The sequence below is a fragment of the Lissotriton helveticus genome, chromosome 7, assembly GCF_964261635.1.
Source record: "Lissotriton helveticus chromosome 7, aLisHel1.1, whole genome shotgun sequence".
NCBI classification, from domain to species: Eukaryota; Metazoa; Chordata; class Amphibia; order Caudata; family Salamandridae; genus Lissotriton; species Lissotriton helveticus.
This window is the reverse complement of record NC_136068.1, coordinates 351,792,603-351,814,465: the sequence shown is the minus strand read 5'-3', so window position 1 is coordinate 351,814,465 and position 21,863 is coordinate 351,792,603. Positions and strand designations below refer to the sequence as shown.

At 42.9% G+C, this 21,863-nt stretch overlaps 1 protein-coding gene across 1 annotated transcript in view; it reads left to right on the top strand.

The window, feature by feature from the left end:
* LOC144766762 (ubiquitin carboxyl-terminal hydrolase CYLD-like) overlaps window positions 1-21,863 on the top strand; it is a 172,831-nt gene that overhangs the window by 61,005 nt on the left and 89,963 nt on the right. The gene's annotated exons all lie outside the window — the stretch shown is intronic.

The following is a 21,863-nucleotide window of genomic DNA, read 5'->3' as shown; positions in this document are numbered from 1 at the left end:
CCAATACCAAACAGGCCTCTTCATTTTAGATTATCTGTAAACGTGAGATTTAGGCAGACCAAGAATAATGTCTTGCAGTAGCCCAGTCTGGATCGAAGCTTTGTTGAGTACCCGTAACATAACATACAGGAGAGAACAGCACTTTTTTTCTTTTTTTTAACCAACTGCGGAAATTGACATAATTACTGGTCAGGGACCGGCTCGTTAAGTACTGGGTGGATCTGGGATGGAGTCAACCAAAGTAAATCAGATTTCACACCAGTCTCAAAAATCCTTTCTTGGTCTTAGGGTGTGTGTGGCTCAATCTTCTATGATTTCAAGAACAGGTGTGTTGCCTCCAGATGACAGGATTACAAGAAATGTGCTTTAGGAGTCTGGACATTCAAGAACAGGACAGTCTGTGCGGTATCTCAGAGCAAAAAAGATTACAAAATGGATGATGCTAAGATTTATGTAATAGTGAAGACACTAAAATTACCTAGACATGGCCAGCAACCCAGTGACGCTGATCATTTAAATCCAAGAGGGGGGTTGGTTCCAACCCTTTCTAGTTTTTGTCCCAATGTATGTTGGCCTAGCTCTTGGAGAGTTGCATATCAGAATAACGATAACAAAAATGTCTTCAACATAAATATTGTGTCCTATATATTGTTTACAAAAATACTGGTCCATTGGTGGAGAATGTCTATTATAGACTCCAGTAGAGTGATATTGATGTTTCGAACAACATATTTTTGACAGACGATAGTTAGATCTCAATATTCTGGTACCATAGCCTGTGGGCGTTGAAGGGTACTCCTTTCCACTCACAAGTCTTTGGATTCAGAGCGAGTCCATTTCTAACTAGCAGTGTACTTGAGTTCATGTGATGGTTTACGGATGATGGAACAAATGATGCTTCTTTGTGGTACCCTATAGATTTACCGTGGTAGCGCGATAACCTTGAGTGTGTACATTTTGCTTTATAAAAAAATCAATGAACTGCTAAACAACAACACCATTTCTGAGCTAAAGGTACCAACTGGTATGCAATGAGCAATGCAGCAAATTGTTGCCATCAATATTTCCCATAAGAAGTAGCACTTCCTGCAGTATGTGAGCAACAGCAATTTTTAGTGCACTAATTACAGGGAAAAAAGGCTAAATATAAACAAGGTAGCTTATATACAATACTGTGCATTCAATATGCAGTAGTACACAGTGCTTAATTAGTAAAAATATATAAGTGCCAGGGCTCTCATAAGGAGGCAGCTTGCACCAGCCCATTTCTCCTGTCAGCACCGCCTAAAACAGAACCAACTACTAACCACGAAAGTGGGGAGAGGATGTGGCGTAATGGCCAGAGCTGCCTACCTCGGAGCTGCGAAACCAGGTTTGAGCCTCGGCGTCTGCTCAACATCCTGTGATTCTAGGAAAATCACTTAATCTCCCCATGCCTACCTTAAATGAATGTGTCCTTAACTGGTGCTCATGTAAAGCGCCGGTGTTGATGATTAAGTGCCGGTGCTGAGCACCAGAAACCACTAGCTCAAATTAAGTACTGGTGAGGCAGTTTTCTAAAATCGGTGACTACAGCCTTGTGGAAATATAACTGTTCCTGGATATTGTGTCAACTCTCCCAGCCATCAGTGTGTTAATTTTCATTTCCCCGTGCCTGCCTGGGGTACGGTGCTGATCTTCTAGACAGATTGGGGAGAGTGGTAAAGGAGTAGTGCAATGTCACCCTTGCACAAAGCAAGACAGGACTCAGGCAGGAACTGGTGCAGTGTGTTCCTAGATCAGAGCAGACGAGTACCTCTATAGCATAGCAGTTGGTGCTCTGCTGCTTGTAATTACCTATGTAATTTATTTGAATTTTGATGACAATATCTTCCGTCATGACATTAAAGTTGTTAAAGGTGTATAGGTACCGAGGTGGGCAGTCCACGTGGGCTAGGTCAAGTTGAGATGCCTGTCTGCCCACTCCCGCAATCTCAGCTCTGATTGTGAGAACCAGAATGCCTCTGCATGACTCTGCTGTGCTGAAGCCGGTTTCAATGTTCCACCTAGTAATGCTGGATCGCCTGATTCTGACGTGAGGATTGAGGGATATGTTGATGCAGGAGGCTTAGAAGAACCACTGTGGAGAGGTTAGATGCCGTTACTGGAACTGGTGTACCATGAGTCTAATAACAAATATTCAAATTATTCTCTTTTGGTATCTAGAGCCTACACTGAAATTGGGCCTGCATGTTCCAAGGTAGGCCACGGGACTCTATACCAACAACCACTGCAAGCCAATAGTGGACTGCTTACGGTTACCTGCTCCTTCAGAGTAATTTGCATGGTGATTGGTGGTATATGGTGAACCATATAGATTGTGGAAGTCAGAAAGTAAACTCTCCACTCTGCTCTGCCATCTATTCTTTAACCCTCTCAGCACGTCAAGACATCTTTTGTGTATCTGCTATTGGATTCACATCATATTCAGTCATATTCAGTACATAGATTTCTTTGTGTTCACCAGTCAAAGGGCATGTACACTGCAAAACTCTTCAACAAAGGAAATGGGCTTCCCATTCAGTGCCCATATCTTATGTCCAGCTCTGGAATAATTTGCTGAACACAGCAGCTGTGACCAATTGGCTAAAAAAGTCTCTGGAACACTGAGGGATATCCGTCATCACTAAGGAAACCAGAGAGACTGTACAGAGTTTTGAATACCATGTCAGTACTGTTCGGTCCCTTGGGAATACTATGGAGACGATGGTACCTACAAGAGGATACACTTACTATTAATGCTAGTGGAAAATACCACTTTCAATCAGGGTGATCAATGGTTTGTCAACAACTGCCACTGTTTGTGCAAAGAAGCTGATCTGTGTGCCATATATACAAGGCCAACTTTTGGCCTGAAGGAGCTCAGTGCAAGAGCACAGAGGAGGAAGGAATTGAACCAGAGGTCGAAAGCTTGGCTGGCTCTCCCACGGATCCTGACCGGTTTTCCTAAAACCAGCCTTAGGCAGTGCCAGAGCCAGAGCCGGACTACATTTCCAGCTGCTATGAGTGCTGCCATGAGTACCGACTGCGCAAGATTGGAAAGTCACCATTGCTACCTGTCCTGAACACCAAAAAAACGAATCACACCAATAATTACAGTAATCAATTATTTTCAGTGAGATGACAAAAACCCATTATTACCCATCATCAACATGGTAAAGAGGGAAGATCTCACAAACAGAGCTAACCACAACGCGTTTGCCAAAGGCGTGCTTCTTGCCCCAAAGCCACTATCTCTAAGAATCATGGTACCAGTGTGGCCTGTGGTTCCCTGGAATTCCTGTGTTTAGCCCCAACACAGCCATGTGTCAGACTGTAAGCATGAAGAATAGCTTCAGCCTTGCGGAGTGGCTGAGACTGCAGAATCTCCTTGAACTGCTTCCTGTCAAGTCACCATTGTGTTAAATGTGGACTGCACAATAGTCCTGCTGACTTCTTGGGCCACTTGGTTGCACAACTCACCTAGGGCCAATGTCATACATCCCACTGACAAAGGCCCACTCACAACCGCAGGGTCTTTAGCATAGCCGCAGTTCTCACTAAAATGCAGAAAAGGATATGTAAGAATAAAGCGATGGTTGAAGACTGAAAACACAAACCAGACAGCGCAAGTCGAACCGCGACAGGCGGGTGTCCCTCTATACACTGTGCTGTGTAGGAAGACTCTATCATTAGTTGTGCACCTGAGGTATGGCTGAATTGTTGATTACCTGCAAAGCTATTTCTTTAATATGGCACTGAACTCAAAGGGAATGAGAGTACTATGAAATTGATAATACTGAGTGAACATTCTATTTATTCTGTTTTATTTCTCTAAGCATAATACAAGTTTCTTCTCCACACCAATCTTCAAGAATAAACATTGAGTATTGGACCTTGGTACTTCCTTAAAGTCAAAGCCAAGAAACTAAGGTGCATATTTACAAGGGGAGTTGTGCTGCTCTTGCACCACGCAATGAGGTGCAAGCACGACGCAAGCCCAAAATGTGATTAATTAAGTCACGCAAGGCCACCTTACGTGGCCCTGAGTGGCTTCATAAATCTTGATTAATACAAAGTAGGGAAAGTTGCTGAGTTGCGCTACTCTGCTCTCAGAAGGTGTTCCTTTTATTTTTAAATTAAAAAAAAAAAAATTATTTCACAAAGAAAAACTAAAATACATTACTTCCTTCAATTTTTTCCAGCGCCCACCCTGACACCATTCGATACTTTCCCATTTACTTCTACAAAACACAGTGGGATATTAGTTCTAAATTAACAAACATTGAAGAAGAAATAAGAAGTACCAGAAAAGATAGACAAGCCCGGAGAGAAGAAAATAACATTCCAATCAAAAGCAGGATGATCAGACAACAGCTTGATCTTTTACCCCATCTAGCCACTTAACTAAGTGGTCCCAGACCTCCAGTCCTCTTTTTCTGGCCTGTTTGCCTTTTTTAGCATAGATAGCACTCTCTAGCTTACATGTGGCCAGTAACCTGGCCTGCCATTGTGCGAACGAGTGGGAATTCGGATCTTTCCAATGAGCAGCCACACAGATCCTATATATAGTCATGGCAACAAATATCCGAGGGCCGCCGGCCCTACTAATATCATCTAAACCCAGCATGATAACTGATGGGGTTAATTGTATATCTTGTCCCAATACTACCCCCAAAAATTGTTGGATTTGTTCTAGTATTAGTTTTAGATTTGGACAGGTAGTGAACATGTGGATCTGGTCAGCTGAAAACTCAAGGCATCTGGGGCATAAGGTTCCCCTTCCAGTTCCCCATTTTGCTATTTTATTAGGTGTTATATAAAGAAAGAATCCTGATTTATAGAACTGGGCCTGCAGTTTAGTAGACAATAAGTATTTATGGACTAGCTTCAGGGCTGTAGGAAAGGTGTTTTGGCTGGTATTCAGCTTCATTTGCCACTTTGCGTCAACTCTCTCCAGATCATCTGGCATTTTGGCGTTCAAGACAGAGTAAATACCTCCAATCCGGAGTGTTTTACCTTCAGAAGGTGTTCCTTGGGTGTTCCCACCGAACTCCCATGGATTTTGACGCATTCCCAGATTTACCATCACTGGTAGACTTGGGAATGCACTAAAATTATACACCTTCTCGTGGGCATCGTAACAAGGAGAAACATCGCTACTTCTCTTTCTATGTGTGCTTGAGAGGAAATGGGATTCAACCTCTGTGAGTAACAGATTTTGCTACTATATACCATATTTCAAAAACAAGAGGGAAATAGAGGAAAAACAAAAAGGTCTCATCCTCTTTTGTAGATGTGTGTTAATCAAAAAGAGCCCTTCTGTGTAGGAGTCATGGGCGGGCGCCACCCCTTGCAAGGCTTACAGCCTTGCAAGGAGTTTGACTACCTGTGTTCCTTCCCCGGACGGTCTCATGTTGCACATTGGCAGCAGTAGATATTATTTTCTACAGAATATCCTGATACACACACCATTTGATGCTGTATGTATTTTACTATATATTCCTTCACATTCTGTTTTCTCTTAATTCATGGAGGATATCATAGTGGTTTCAGGGATTATCCTTTTTGGTCCTGGAGATTAGCTTTGGGGTAGGGCTAGAAAAATGTTGATTAGCGGAACTAAGGCACTTTGTTCCCCCTAAGTTCCCCCATTTCCCCATATTTTAATCATACCGCAGAGAAGTAAAATAAAGAATTTTCTCCTACTAGCTAGGTATTTTTAATTTCCTTCCACTCCCTTTTTCATATGCTTCATCTGAATATATCTATTACCACCTATAAGTGCTCCCACGTAACTCGTAGGTTGTAGCACACACGTTCCGCAACCGAACGGGAAGAACCCAATGAGGAAGCATGCCACCAAGGGGAAACCCTGGTGGGTGAGTGTTATTTAAGGAAAACTCACCATTTTCCTAACTAACTTTTGAGTGGAAAGAAATACAACATACCATATCCAGAGGGTTAGGGTCTTGGTTCAAAGAATCTTTCGAACAACGTTTCCATGGTTCAACCAATTGATGCAACAGTGTCACCATTCAAAGGTGAGCATGTTGCTGCAAGTGTTTTGGTGAGGTCCAGGGGTAAATGCTACCATACTCTGGACATTTCCATTTTCTTGTGTTCACTCACAACTGGGTAGAAGGTATTAGCATCAACATGGGAGGAAAAAACCCAGCGAATGTTGCAAGTGTATGGATTTTTTAACTCCATTGCTTAGCTTTCAATGACTCTCGATCACATATAGGCCCTCATTATTATCAGCCCGATTAATTGTGATATGTCTGGTGCTGTTACCACACATATATCAATTATGAGTTTTGTGACACAGGTGAACTCTGCTGATAATTAAGGTGAGAGAATGCCTGGTATTTACTTGAACATGCAAATAAGTATAAAAAATCAACATTTCATTAGTAAAAAGTCACAAATGGGTGGTATTTATCAACCCAATAAATTCTAACTCAGCGAAGAATGATTTGTTCTGGTGCAATAAATATCAAGCCAATTACCAGGCCACTTGTTATAAGGGGCCTAGTAGCCAATCATTAACATTTACCCCTGCAGCTTTCCAGCACTGAGGCAAATCAGTTTTCTATGTAAAATGCATATAAAATACCAAATTTGTAATATATTTCAAGGCAATCTTGCTGCATGGGGAGCAAACTTGGACTTAATTACTGTTGTCTATGGAGTCTTTTATGTATAGTAGTAGTGAAGTTGTTTATTGTATTAATCAATGTTTACAATAAAATATGCATCATTGCATATAGCATATAAATATATATATTTTTTAACAAGATATTCTACAAATAAACACATTCAAATCTGACATATCGATACATCTTTAAAAAAAAGAAAAAAAATCTGTTTGACTTCGAACATCAACGATTATTTACACATTTAGCTAATTCATAAAATCTTCCCACTATACTATTGACAGCATTGGTCACATTGTTTGATGTACAACAGCTGTATTTACTACAATCTTTACCACAGTGATATTACCTTTCGCTATTAATAGAGTGCAAATGTGCCTAAATGTGCAAAGTGCAAACAAATCCTCAATTTTATGCAACCAACAATTGCCCCAAAAAGGAGACCCAATAATCTTTTGAGTGGTTTTATCATTTCCCCATCTATGTGGAGATATAATGTACAATCATTAAAATAGTGCTTTATAGCCCTGATCTAAAAATGTTATCATCGCTGTTATTGCGCTGTCTTCTCTGAGTCAAAAACAGTATCTAAAAGTTCACAGTGCCTCTTTAATGGAGTGTTACTAAAGATTTTAGGCTTAATTCGAGTCTCATAATATAGTGAGGAGTTGCCTACCGTAGATGCAATACACATTTCCAAAAATGTTTAATCAAAATTGGAGATGGCCTTGTTGCTTGATACCGGGGATGCGTACAATAAATATGGAACCAGTTTCATTTGTAGGGCTGAGTGATGCATTAATCGCTTTTCCTCCAAACATATTCATGAATCTCAGCACCGACCTAGGAATCGCTGGTGCCTTCAATTTCCTATTGGCCTGGTGACTTGCCCAAGATAACTTATTATCAAAGGTCACTCCAAGGTAATCATAGTGGTTTACTACTTCAATTGATGATTCTCCTAGTACCCACTCCCTAGCTATTGTGTGACATCCCAAGGTCATAATTTTTGTTTTGGACAGATTGACAGTTAGCCCATTCTCCATATTGTACAAATGTAGCTGTTTGAGTTGATTTTGTAGTCCTTTCGTTGTCTGGGCCAGGATCACTAAGTCATCCGCATATGCCAGATATGTTATTTTTGTACCTCCTAATTTTGGAGGAATACCCTAGTCAGCCTTTAACAACATATTTAGGTCAGCAATGTATAAGGAATATAATAGTGTGGCTGGGATACATCCTTGTCTAAGGCCGTTTTCAGGACAAAATGTAGGTGATAATGTGTTGTTGGTCGATAGTTTTCCCTGTATCAAAGTATCGGAGTGTAGTTTAATGGTGAGGTTCAAAAGGTTACAATCTATATCCCATGCTATAAGTTTGCTCCATAGCTTTTGCCAATTAACTTTGTTGAATGCTGTGGAATAGTCCCCGAAACAGGCATGTAATGTTGTTCTCTGTATACATGTTTTTTTTCCCTCGTAAGGTCAATGTTAAAATGTTATTAAGTGTTGAGCATCCTGAGCGAACCCCTGTTTGAGTTATAGGAATTAGTGCTTTGTCCTTCACCCACAGCCTTAATTTATTTTGAAGGTGCTTAGCAAACAGTTTCCTATCAAAATCCAATAATGCAATTAATCTGTAGCCGGTTGAACTTTGAGCCCTTGTTTGTATATTGGATGTGCAATTACCCCCTTCCAGAAAGATGGAACTTTCCCTAACTTAATTACTTGCGAGAACAGCTGTTCTAACAGTGAGCTCCAATAAATTATATTTAGTTTGATCAGGTCTATTGGTATATCATTTGGTCTGGCAGCTCTATATTGATAAGAGCTTTTATTAGGTTAGATATTTCATCCTTCGTAATAACGGGGTATGTTCCAACATTTTTTAACGGTATATATTGGCAGCTGTTTTTTTATATTTACAAAGTATTAATGTGGGTTCCCTATTCATCACTAGGGATAAATAAGTTGTCTGTATGTTTATACGAAGTTGTACCATATCCTACCATAGTCCAATAAGCTTGTTCATTTCGGGTAGAAATAGCATGAAATAATTTTGCATAAGCGTTGTCCTCACTATCGCACTTTATTTTTTGTTCTGTTCTTAAATTCCCTCTTTAATTTTTGCAATCTTAGAGATCCTTAGACTTTGGGGATTTTAGCGCATGCCGCACCATCTTACGATATACTCTCTTTGATTCTGTTAGTTGCTTCGCTTCAGTTCAAAGAAGAGTATATAATCGTGGTGTTCTTAACTGAGTACTCAAGATCAATGGTATATGCTTTAAAATGGATTGCTGGGTGTTCATCATCCAATCGTCCCCGGCTACCGGTTGCAAAACTGCTTTTTGGATGTCTGAAAACATAGTCCCCCCTAGGTTAGATGCCTTATTCTTTAAGCTCTTGTTCCAGATAAGCTTTTTTCCATTAACCAAAATCATTCTATCATTGTTTGCCATTATTTGTCCCTTCCACCAATCATGCCTGATATTCATAACTAATCTTTGCGGATCATGATCACTCTCTGACCTTCGTATAATTACATATCCTTTACATAGGTGTAAATAAAAATAATCTACAAATGTATAGTCTATGATGATGGAGGCCACTGGGGCGTGGTAGGTTGGTGCCAGTGGCTAGTCTTCTACCAACCTTCCGTTTAGTGCTCTGTATCTAGAGTGTACTGTAGTGATTTGTAATTTTTCAAATCTGATTACTCCCTCTGAACATTTATATGGTGGTCTGATTGTATTTTTGATCTTTGATAGTCTAGTCACCTGTATGAGGTTCTCAACATACACGGGTATTTAGATTTCTATGGAATAGACCAAATAACTGTATAGTTTAGATCCTGTAATTTGCCACTTGAACAAAGATCGTTGTTCAAAACCAGAGTGCTAAGCATAATAGTAAGAGAAAAGACTAGACAAGAAAAAAATGATGGATTGCAAGTGCCACACAGAGAGAAAATGCAAAACCCCAAGTAAATTGCAGCAGTTGTTACTTACGAAAAGATAGAACTGGTGAACAGATGGAGGCAGTCTCACTTGACAGGTCTGTGAAGCAGTGTCTGAACCTGCCTCAGAAAACTTTGGGAAAGGAGAGAATTGGGATGCACGTGCTGTATCTGGTGTGGCTCCTAAATATTAAGTCCAGGACATCGTGGAACACTACCATCAGGGCTAAAATTTCAAGGGACCAAATACTGAAAGATATGTGTAGATTTTCTATACCTAACTTCACATCTATGTACCTTCACAACATAAACAATGCCAATGTACTTAGATGTGGAGTTAAGAATATTACATCTATACTTCCCTCTGTGCATTCACCTTTCGATATTTTGTCACTCAATGTTTTGTCCGCAATGTTAGTGTGCCATGATATTCTTGGACTCGATATTCAAAAGTACATGTTCTTCAACTGGCCAGGCAAGCTTGACACTGCAAGAGGTCCCTCCTGAGAACGCTATTTTGAAGGTTTAAAGAAAATACACAGTGGAGGCTCCTTGAGGGAGTGCTGCGGGCGGTGGGGCGGGGGAGAGGCAGGGGAGAGGCGGGGGTAGTAAACTCCGGCATACGGTCCTAAAGAGTTGAGTAAATAAATAAATAAATAAAACAAATTTGATTGCTCGCACTGCAACGCCAAATGGGGATGCAGCGTGCGCAATGTAATTTGTTTTATTTATGGTTCTCTTTGCTGGGTCGCGCCGGGACACTCTTCTGAGTAGCCGTGCGCGTTACAAATCACCAATAACATAACTCCGTACGGTCATATGGCGGAGTTTACTACCCCCGCATCCTGCCCTGCCCCGCCCACTGCCCCGCAGCACTCCGTCGAGGAGCCGCCACTCAAAATACATAATCCAGAGGAACACTATTATGGCAGTTGGGATAAGTGTGGATCAAAAAAGTACTGCAATAAATAAACAAGCTATTAGTAATACAATCATAGGCACACCTTTAGAAGTCATGTTAGGGATAGCATTATACAGAGGACTTGAAGCAGGGTTGTCTTGAACAAATCCAGTGTTCAAGAGACCATAGCAAGCTTACTGATTTCATGGCCATGAGACATGCATCTGTATGCTGGCATTGATGCTAAACATGGCCTTTTAAATGCATATGCAGGGACAGACTCAGCAACAACGCAGGGCATTTGATTCATTATCTGGGTGTAAATCAAAATGGGGTCCATCCTTATTTCTGAGAATGTATGCATTATGACCACGGTGATGCAGATTTGTGAGAAACAACTACAGCTGTTCAGTGAATTTCATTGGTTACTTCAGTTAGGTCATACATTTATTCGGTTACATGGGTTGGTTAGTAAATTACATTTGTAACTTCTCTTTTTTGCTAGGCTACAAAAATCAAGATATGCAAAGGAGCCTCTGATGAATGATAGCTTGGGGAAGAGCCCGTCTTGTGTCATGGGTAGACCCATGAATGTGTCAGATCTATCCTTGACCGCCGGCATCCTACCTATCGGCCTGATACCATATTTGAAATATTTAGGTTGAGCAAAGGAGTTAGAGTTACAAGGGTTATTTGCCTACTATCAAGTGCAAATTACACCACCAGCATGGGTCTTTAAATACTGGTAGAGTGTTATTACAAAGGTCCTGATTTAGATATCCTGTCCTCCATATTGTAGGTTCCATATCATATAATGTACTTGTAAAACGACTAACAGGATATTTGGTATGTTTGTGACGGAGTATCCCATCTGCCAAACGCTAAATCAGGCCCTATGTCTGATTTGTCAATGTTGTATGTATTAAACATAATCAACAAGATATTGTATAGTAGATACTTTTAATGAAGGGTCAGTATTTTAGTTGCATCTTTAAGAAAGCCTATATGTGCCTGTGGTTTGACTTTGTGACCAAGGAAAGCCATTAATCCAAGAAATTGTTTTCATGGCAGTAAGTAAAACAATGAATGCACACGTGCAATTAGTTCACTGGACTGGGTGTTTATTATCGGATTAAGCATCTAAACAACAAGAGGCACTGGCTTGCAACTACAACCTACACATCATGTTGTTCTGTTAGACCTGTAAATACTACTTTGCGCCGCATTGTCCAACCTATCAGGAACACTAATGAGACATTCTAACCATCCGTGATATGCCATGACCTCAACAGACAGCCTATGCAAGCAATGACACACCATGAAAATGACATGAAAGTCATTGGCTGACCCGAAGTCCACTCACTTTCTGTACATCTGATTGTATCTTTTGAATAACTTAGTAGTGCATTATTCATGGCAGATACATAGGCTGAGGGTGATGCAGTTCACTGAGGTAAGGGAACCTCGAGATGTGTACACACTGTGAAATACACTCAGGTGTATGCTATATAATCCCCAGGGCGAACTCTCTTCGAATGTCAGAGTCAAAAGGCATTCTACTTAGTCTATCGGTTTGAAGAAAAAAAAGATTCCTAAATGAACATTCCAGTACACAGAACATTCATATTATACATTTTTTCCGCCATGCCTAAAACTTTTTACTCACCTCCTTGAGCATAACAAAAACTGTCATTTTTACGCTGTGAAGTTGATTGGGGGTAAGTGTATCACATGTGATATAGAACATGAAGATACTATAACCTCATGGTGAAAGCCAGAATCACACCTGTTAGATAGCAGGGTGTTAGATATTGTAAAAGGCCAATCTTCCGCAATGCACGTCAGCACCACATAGGAGTAGACAGCACAGTTTAACTGCAAATACACAGCAATTTTATCCACTATATCACTGTATCGCGACATTGAAAGGTAAGAGTATATAATCACTTCCTTAATTCAACTTACACTTATCTCACAAGGTAAGTGTCGGTGGAGCTCAGATTAGTCAAATATACTTACCTTACAATGCAAAGCAGTTGGTCAATGGATCGATATTATCACAGAGTGATATTGTCTCATTCGTAATAGCGACATATAACTTAAAGTTGACTAGACTTCTAGACCTACACAGCAAATTGAGCAAATATTTATTTTGAAGTTCCTAATCATTGCCAGAATTTCTGGGACAGCCTAGGAGTGCTCCCCTGCAGATCTGTGCATATCCCTTAATTTCCAATTACCACTGTTAATTTCCCTCTTTCAGGTGCCCTTTGAAGTCATAAAGATGCTGGCTGGCAGTTAGAGTATGGCGGTTGTTCCCATATATTTGTCCGCAATGGCTGTCATGGTGGCCAGTTGATGCTGAAGGAACTGGAACATCCATACAATAGCGTGGTGACAAAACAGAAGAACAATAGTCTCACTGTACATCTGCATCATACACACATACATCTTTTAGAAAAATAAATTTAATCAAAGCAAGGTCACTAACTTATAGGCCACACAACTCCTTTCCTGTAATTCCTCATTTTATGGGAAACTTCAGAGTTCTAACTGTTATCAATGGGATTTCAAAGTCTTAAGGGGCCCCTCAGCAAGGTATCGTGAGGAGGTCCTCATATCCTCTCCCTGCCATCAACAGTGGGCCATCAACAGTGGACCACACACCAGTGGTCCACTTAGCTCACCTCTGTTGGGGGGGGGGGGGAGAGTAATGGGATGTCTGACAGCACAAAATATTGGCTTTACAGAATGCTCTGCTCAGCGCAGAGTACAGGGAAAGCAAACTGAAATCAAGTGATAAAGAAAGCTAGGTGCTAGCTTTGGATGCAGTGGTCCTCATCCTGCAATGTATCTCTGTTCACCCAGCCTATCAGGCCTGCCTTCCCGGACTGCAGGGTGGAAACTGCAGATTCAAGTTTAATTCACTCCATCACTAAGAGGTTTCATACATCTCTAAGGGGGATCTCACCCCTGCCTAAGGCCTAGAAAGGCAAGCTCTGCTACTAATCCACTTTGTCTCAATCGGCTATGTGAAGCAACACCATCTTCAGCTACTTAGATGTGTTTTTAGTTAATTTAATTTCACTGCAGGTTTCCTAGGGCTGTGGTGCCCTCCCTCTAAAATGTAAGGGGTAGGGGTGCCACCACATTCCGGGGGGCTACGGGACATTTGTTGCACTCCCACCTGTAATTCCATTAATTCTGCCCCCTATACCTGTAACTCAATGGAGCAGAGTTAAAGGGGCAACTCTAGGCCCCTAATAATGAGCCCTTCTTTTGGCAGATCACTAGGAGTCCAAGTCGAAGTGAAAATCTGAAATGCCGCTTTTGCAACTTTCAAAACGGGAGCCAACATTCTCCTGTTGGGGCAGCTTAAAACAGAACTTTTCAAAGATATCACACACAAACAAAACCAGTCTAACATAAGCCCACCCCCTTCCGGTGGACCACCTGACAAACCAGGAAAGATGATACACAGGCCTTATACTTATTTTATTATTATTATAATTTTTTCTTTTTTTTTTTAACCTTTATTGGTAGCAAATACGTTTACAAGGACGGGCCTACAACCATCACGGCCGGCCGCTAGAAAAATCAAACATTGCAAGCATTACGTATAGTGGCAACAGTTCAGAGCAGAAGGTAATATCAAAACAGTACAGAAGTGGGAAGTGAGTACAGCAGCTCGAGTCAGGATGGAAAAGGTTCATTTTCAAGTAAAGAACTAAACAAAAATTGCCGCACAGTTACTCCCAGTCTCGCGATAGTATACAAATCAGGATAGTAAAACCAATGACAATACAGGGGAGGGCTCCCATCAGGGGATAAAATGCAAATGGCAGGAGAAGTGTAAACACAATCCCATCATGCAACGAGTCGAAACCCCACCCTTCCGCTTCAAACACCCCGCAAGAACAGGGGCAACGACGACACAGAAAAGAGAAAAAGACTAAAGGGCCATAGAAACAAATACTAATCTAACACCCAACCCGCAACCCCCACAATGCACACCCGCAGAAGGCCATGGCCTACCCCCCAGCCGCGTGCCTGTCGCCCTAGAGAACCCGAAATATAGAAAGATAGGAAAGGGAAGAGGAAAAAGAAAAGAAAATATAAGCGGAGGAGGGCTCACATCGCGCCGCCCGGCCCCTCCCATTACCCCAACACTACAGAAATCCCACGAAGGAAGCAATAACACAAGGAAATTGGCAAATCCCGAGCATAAAAACAAAGAAATATCAGTCGAATACACCCACCGCATCGTTTAACAGTAATAGAGCAGATAAGCAGTAAGCCATCTCAACCCTGACCCCGTCTGACGATGATACTGCCCGAAGTCCTCTCAGAAATCAATGTGAGGCACAGTCTTGAAGGTCCAAACAAAATGAACGGGTCCGGAAGGGACGAGGCCAGAAAAACCCATAAGAATCTAAATCCATCCCAATGTAGATAATGAAGATCAGGCAATAACAACGCCGGTCCCATGAACTTCCCAAAGCTGGCAAGGAGTAGCAACACCCAGGAGATGTAAGTCAAACAGTCCGGCCACTGCCGTGATACATCCAGGCCAGTCCAAAAAGGAAAGCGACGCTCCACCTCCAACCACCAGCCGGAGATGCGTACCAGGGATATAGCCATACGAGCGGTCGAGACGGGTCGCACGGGCACAGGAGACCAATCTGCAAACGTCCCAGAGGGCACTCGAAGATCCAGGAGCTCCTCCATGATGGCAATATCAAGTTCATTGGCCAACCCCTGTAGTAGAACCGCGGCCTCCACAGACAGCGAAACAACAATGGCGTCAAGCCGTACACCTAGATCATGGGCGTGGCAATCAATGGTTTCGTGTAAAACTGTTATGGCAGCCAACACGTCTCGGGGTGCGAATACTGTCGCGCTTTGCAGGCATCTCGGCCCCATCTCTGTAACATCCGCCCGATCTGTACGTGAGCCGTGAAGAAGGGCACCAGCCACCATCTTAGTCCTATCAACACCGTCCCTCCTCACATATTCAGGGACCAGGCCTCACTACGAGGGCACCGCAAGTTGCGTCCCTAGGTCAAACGGATTGTGGGACAGGGTCCAGAAAGGGGAGCCACCAGAAGGCTAAAGGTCCCGCCGGACCCCGGGATCCGCCCGCCTATGTCGGGGGCGATCTCTGGCCATACCCGGGCAACAAGAGTTGGGGAGGGGGCAGGAGCCAATCGCCCCCTCCGAGTCCTCGCCACCACACCGCCCCTCAGGGGCCACCGGAAAATGGTTCGGGGCCGCACCGCGGGCAGCGGTCTTCCAGATTAGCGGCTCTCACCGGCAAGGCCCCCCTCCGCCATCAACGGTCGCTGGCGTTGCAGTTGCGGCCGGAGGCCCCGCCTAGCCAACGCCCCGGTCTCACCAGCGCGTGGGCCGCAAGGCAGTCGGGGAGAATTCCCGGGATCGGCGGCATGCAGGAGCTCCGGGAGCAAACAGTAAGTGCTCGTTGTCTTTCCTTGATCAAAGTATACCTCCGTGGGTCAGGATATGTGGCAGGATAAACGTGTGTGGAGAAAGGGCTCGCGGAGCCGAGCGACTATGCGGCCATTTCGGATGCCTGCTTGGATCCTCCCCCCTTATTTTATTATTGACCCCACGTGCGTGGATAAGCTAGACCCGATGTGGGGAAGTCAAGGAACCTTCTTAGATCGGACCCCCAAAAACCAATACAGAGGATTATTTGGAACATATAGGGATGGTCCTCCACACTATTGAGCAGAAGAGACACTCCCTCTCCGTCCCATGGCAGTTCACACACCATGGCCCTCATTTATGAAAAGTGACGCACAGCTGCGAGAAAACAGTGATGCAACAGTTTTCACTGCGCCCGCTTTGCGACACCAATGATGTGTCATATTTAAAGTATGTATGACTCATCGTGTCACAAGGAGTTACAGATACATCAGTATTTATAGGCGCAAAAATTAAGCATTGCTGGAGTTTGTCGGAAAAGTGACGCAACTCCAGCAATGGGTCATTACACATGGGCCAGTCCCATGTTAAATGTGCCTGCATCAGTCTTACGCTTGCCATGAAGCAGGCGTAAGATATTGACGCATTTGTGTCCTAGAAGTGGCGCAGTGAAATCTCATGGATTTCACTGCATCACTTCTACTACTCTTTGTTGCGTCGGAATGCCCCCCCTGCATACATTATACTTAAAGTAGGTATAATGAGGCTCAGGGGTTTACAAAGTAACGCATCTACCTAGATGTGTCACTTTGTAAATATGACGCAACATGGCACATTTTTTACACCACTGGTGCTTCACAAAAAGTGACGCAACGGTGGCGCAAAAGTGAAGCCTGGGCCCATAAATAAGCCCCCATATTTTTATTTTTCCACTGTTCTGGAGAGGTAATGATAACCAAAGTGCTCCTCTAACACGGCAGAGCACTTTCATCATATAAGCAGTTGGCCACTTACTCATGGGAGCATAGCGCCTCCACACTTCATTTTTTTCACAAAAAATAAATAAAGCTCTTTTCTGTAAAACATTGCTTGCATTTATCTGCCTCCCAGTGCCCAAGAAAAATGAAAGTAGAAAATTAGCTGTAAAGATGCGGTGCGTTCAGATATTTACACCAATAAGATGATATACCAGGATCTCCCCTCGGGGTGATTTGCAACCTACAACGGTTAGACATTAACACTTTGGAAACCGTGTCTTCTGTATAAACCACTATTTCCTCATACTAACCCACCATTAATCCTCTTTGGGTTCCGGACAGCGAGCTACTCACCAAAAAGCATTTTGACCCTTCGTCAGGGGTCTTACTACTATGATCTCCCAAATAACACTTTCTAGATTCTTCCCTCTTCCATCCCTCCATTGTCCTATTCAATACAACTAACAGACTCACATGTCCATCACTCAATTCAACAAATATTTCCCTATACTAACCCACCACTAATCCTTTTTGGGTTCTGGAGTAGCATGCTACTCACCGAAAAGTGCTTTGACACCTTATAAGGGATAGTAAGCGCTATATAAATACAATTACATTACAATTACAATAACCCACTCTAAAGTGGGAGAAAAACTAAATTAATGTGTTTCAACTCCTGTAATTTATTGTTAATAAATAATAGCACCTGATTACTTACCTCCATGCATCATCATTTCACCAATTACAGCCTCCATTCATTCCTCCACCGTATTACCAATCCCTTCACCTGCACCATAAACAGACATGCACAGACGCAAGCCAGTATATCACGAGGGCAGGTGGGTCCTTTCTCAGCTGAAGAGGGGTGAAACGCCGAAACCGGTGCTAAGATGCTTGTTTCCGGTTCAGGGAGGACCTGGCTTGGCAGTTCGGGCTGGACTGTTCCCATGAGGCACAGGGTCAAGACTGATTTGCATATGGCCAGGTCTAAACTGGGGTGGCATGGTGAGCAAAAGAATGATGGATTTAACCCAAATCTATTGACTGGGGGTGAATGCTTTGATTTGGTCTGCATTCTGTCCATCAATTGTGTGTCTTTTGCTTTCTCGCCCTTAGTGCGCCAGGTATGCCCAAACGTGTGTCCTGGGCTCACTGTGCCACTGGAATGAAGCTATCCTGGCTGAAGAGGGGTGACACCCCGAATCCGGTCCTAGGATGCTTATCTCCGGTCCAGGAAGGACCTGGCTTGGCAGTTCAGGCTGGACTGTTCCCATGAGGCACAGGGTCAAGACTGATTTGCATATGGCCAGGTCTAAACTGGGGTAGCATGGTGACCAGCAGAATGATGGATTTAAACTCAGATCTCTTGATTGGGGGTGAATGCTTTGATTTGGTCTGCATTCTGTCCATCAATTGTGTGTCTTTTGCTTTCTGCCTTAAGTGCGCCAGGTATGCCCAGACGTGGTTCCTGGGCTCACTGTGCCACTGGAATCAAGCTATCCTGGCTGAAGAGGGGTGACACCCCGAAACCGGTCTAGGATGCTTATTTCCGGTCCAGGGAGGACCTGGCTTGGCAGTTCAGGCTGGATTGTTCCCATGAGGCAAATCGTCAAGACTGATTTGCATATGGCCAGGTCTAAACCGGGGTGGCATCGTGCGCAAAAGAATGATGGATTTAACCCAAATCTCTTGACTGGGGGTGAACGCTTTGATTTGGTCTGCATTCCGTCCTTCAATTGTGTGTCTTTTGCTTTCTCGCCCTTAGTGCACCAGGTATGCCCAGACGTGGGTCCTGGGCTCACTGTGCCACTGGAATCAAGCTATCCTGGCTGAAGAGGGGTGAAACCCCGAAACCGGTCTTAGGATACTTGTTTCCGGTCCAAGGAGGACCTGGCTAGGCAGTTCAGGCTGGACTGTTCCCATGAGGCACAGGGTCAGGACTGATTTGCATATGGCCAGGTCTAAACTGGGGTGGCATCGTGAGCAAAAGAATGATGGATTTATCCCAGATCTCTTAACTGGGGGTGAATGCTTTGATTTGGTCTGCATTCCGTCCATAAATTATGTATCTTTTGCTTTCTCGCCCTTAGTGCGCCAGGTATGCCAAAACATGGGTCCTGGACTCACTGTGCCACTGGAATCAAGCTATCCTGGCTGAAGAGGGGTGAAACCCCTAAACCGGTCCTAGGATGATGGATTTAACCCAGATCTCTTGACTGGGGGTGAATGCTTTGATTTGGTCTGCATTTCGTCCATCAATTGTGTGTCTTTTGGGTCCTTTCTCAGCAACATACAAGCCTCACCACATTCTTCAATGTCTACACTAGTCTTTGAGAGTTAAAGGCATACTGGGCTTAGCGAGGCCCAAAATATATTTATTTCAGAATTTAGGCAATGGGGCCTTCCTCCCACTGTATCTAAAACGAGCTAAAGTACTACATACGTTTATCCAGGGCTTTAAGTGGGATGAAAAAAGTGCAGGGTCTCTTTAAGGGCCTGGCCTATGTAAGTAAGGATGTGGATTAAGTACATACACAATATTTCTGTGAACTCCATAGTGTGCCACCTGACCAGTATTTTGGTTCATCTCTGTGCTTTCTTCTATTACATCCAGATATATAACACAACAAGTGACATACACCTAAAGTCAGTTAGGCCTATTGGCTTTGTTTGTTATGTATTTAAGATAAATGAGCAACAGCAGTGATGTTGTTGTAAAATAAGTAATATTGAAAAGGTTTCAATTCTGAAATTGCTATACCATAATATAAACATTATCTAGACATGTGGAAGGGTTAGTGCTCTTCAGAGTGCCTCAATCACTGCAGTCATGTTCACTCCATGTTAGACATATGTCGTTTTTCTCTCCACATCTCCTCCACCTGCATATCTTGCACCTAATCTATTTTCTCTTCAGCATTCTCTTTTCACTCTCTTCTGAATACACTTCCTCGCATTTCTTTCACTTCACCACCCCAATGTCACAAGGTACCCACTCACCTGTAAGAATTGTATTTTCTTTTGCTTTCACCTTGTCAATGTTTTGACTACCCTGTATCACCACCACACACGTTTGCACAAAATCACAAATGCACCTGGAATACGTGGCCATTGCTCTGTGAGCACTGCCGAGAGGCCAAGGATTGCATGATCGTGCATCCTGAACACCTTTTTGACCCACTTGCAGACACTGTAACAGACTCGCAGTACCTTCAGCCTCAACTCCAGAGTTCTCAGTCATGGCCTGTTATAAAGACCTGAAGGCGGCTCAGTTCAAAGTATGCCCGATACAAGAATAATATGCTACATGAAAAAAATACAAAAGCACAACTTCCTGGAAATAGCTAACACCCCTAGAGAATGCACGATCAAGTAAAATGTGAAATATAAACAGAAAGAATATTGGTGTCAGGGATTACCTTAAAGTTTTTTACATTAATTGTTCAGAAATCGAACATTATATTACCATTAAAGTTACAAACATGTATATAGGTCCCATTTCTAATTACTAGGGGGCCTGAAAACCAGAGAGACTGGCCTACTTAAAGCCCTGTGTTTATCACAAGGGTGGAAAAGATACAGTGGATGAATAGGAGCACCAATCAGTGTTAATTGTTAATTGAATAGTAGCACTGCTCACGTGTGACAGAATACCTGCACTAAACAGTGAAAACAACAGCCTTGGGTAACCACTCTGTGCCAATGTCAGGAACTAGCAATCACGTTTACTGCATTGGTTTGTGTGATTAGTGGCTGTTCTAATTGCCATAAGAAATGGGAAAGTGAAATAAAAGACCCACAGGGCTGTGGCAGAGTCAGTCAGAAGTCAGTACATGAAACTTTCAACATGGCAGTGATACATGTCAGACTTATGAGTGTGAGAGGCTAGCAATGCTGGCGCAGACTCAGTCGCAGGTTTCACGTCTTTGCCGAGGTGTAGCTTCGGGGAGTGGAGTTTGTAGTGTGACAGCCCCCAAATAAATGCATTCTTGACTTAGTAGTTGGGTATGTGGACCTAAGTCGGATCTGCTATGTCTGCGTGTTTTTTTCTCATCATCTTGATTTCCGTAAGAGATTTCATCATGTTAATTTTTTGGATCAGGAACTTAAATATACCCTTAGTTTACAAAACAAGTAGTAGATCTGCACCCATAGAAGTGCTCCTTGAATGGATGCAGATTTACTACTTTTTTTTTAAATTCACAAATATTGGCAGTAGTAGGCTTGGAAAGCAGTGTCAGCCTGTGTTTTCCAGGTATATTACTGGAAATCAAACACCCAAAAAGCGATGGGACGAATGCTTGTAAATAGTCTGACTACTGGCAATCACTGGAGGTAGCATTAGAAACCATGGTTTTTGCCCATCGTGTCAATGTACACAGAGGGCCTGATTTAGGGTTTTGCCGCCGGAGTAAAGGCAGACAGACTGGCAAAGGACTGTTGATCCATTAACCTGCATTCACTCCGCCCACCAAATTTAGAGATGTCCACTGGTCCCACAGACATTTCCTTACATTGGCAGGAATCGCCTTTACATTGCTTTCTGTCAATGTAGGAAATGTTTGACGGGCGACTCTGTCAAACTTGATGGTCAGCCGTAAAACTTCGCTAAAGTTTTTTATTTTTCAAAAGCAAACTTCAAAGTGGGATTTTGTTTCTGGAAAAAAAACGAATGACCCACACACGGAGGGAGTTTTCTTTAATGAAACAGGATCACCTTTGTTCTTTTACAGACTCTCACTGTACCTGCCAGTGTACCTGCCAGGAAAGGACAGTAAACAAAAGCTATCCTACCGTCCACTCTAGATAGGGCGGATAGCTGGATGACTTACCCCTGATGCAGTTTATTGTAGTCCATCAGTGTAAAACTTTCCATCCACTCAACTCAAAATCAGGCTGGTGGAC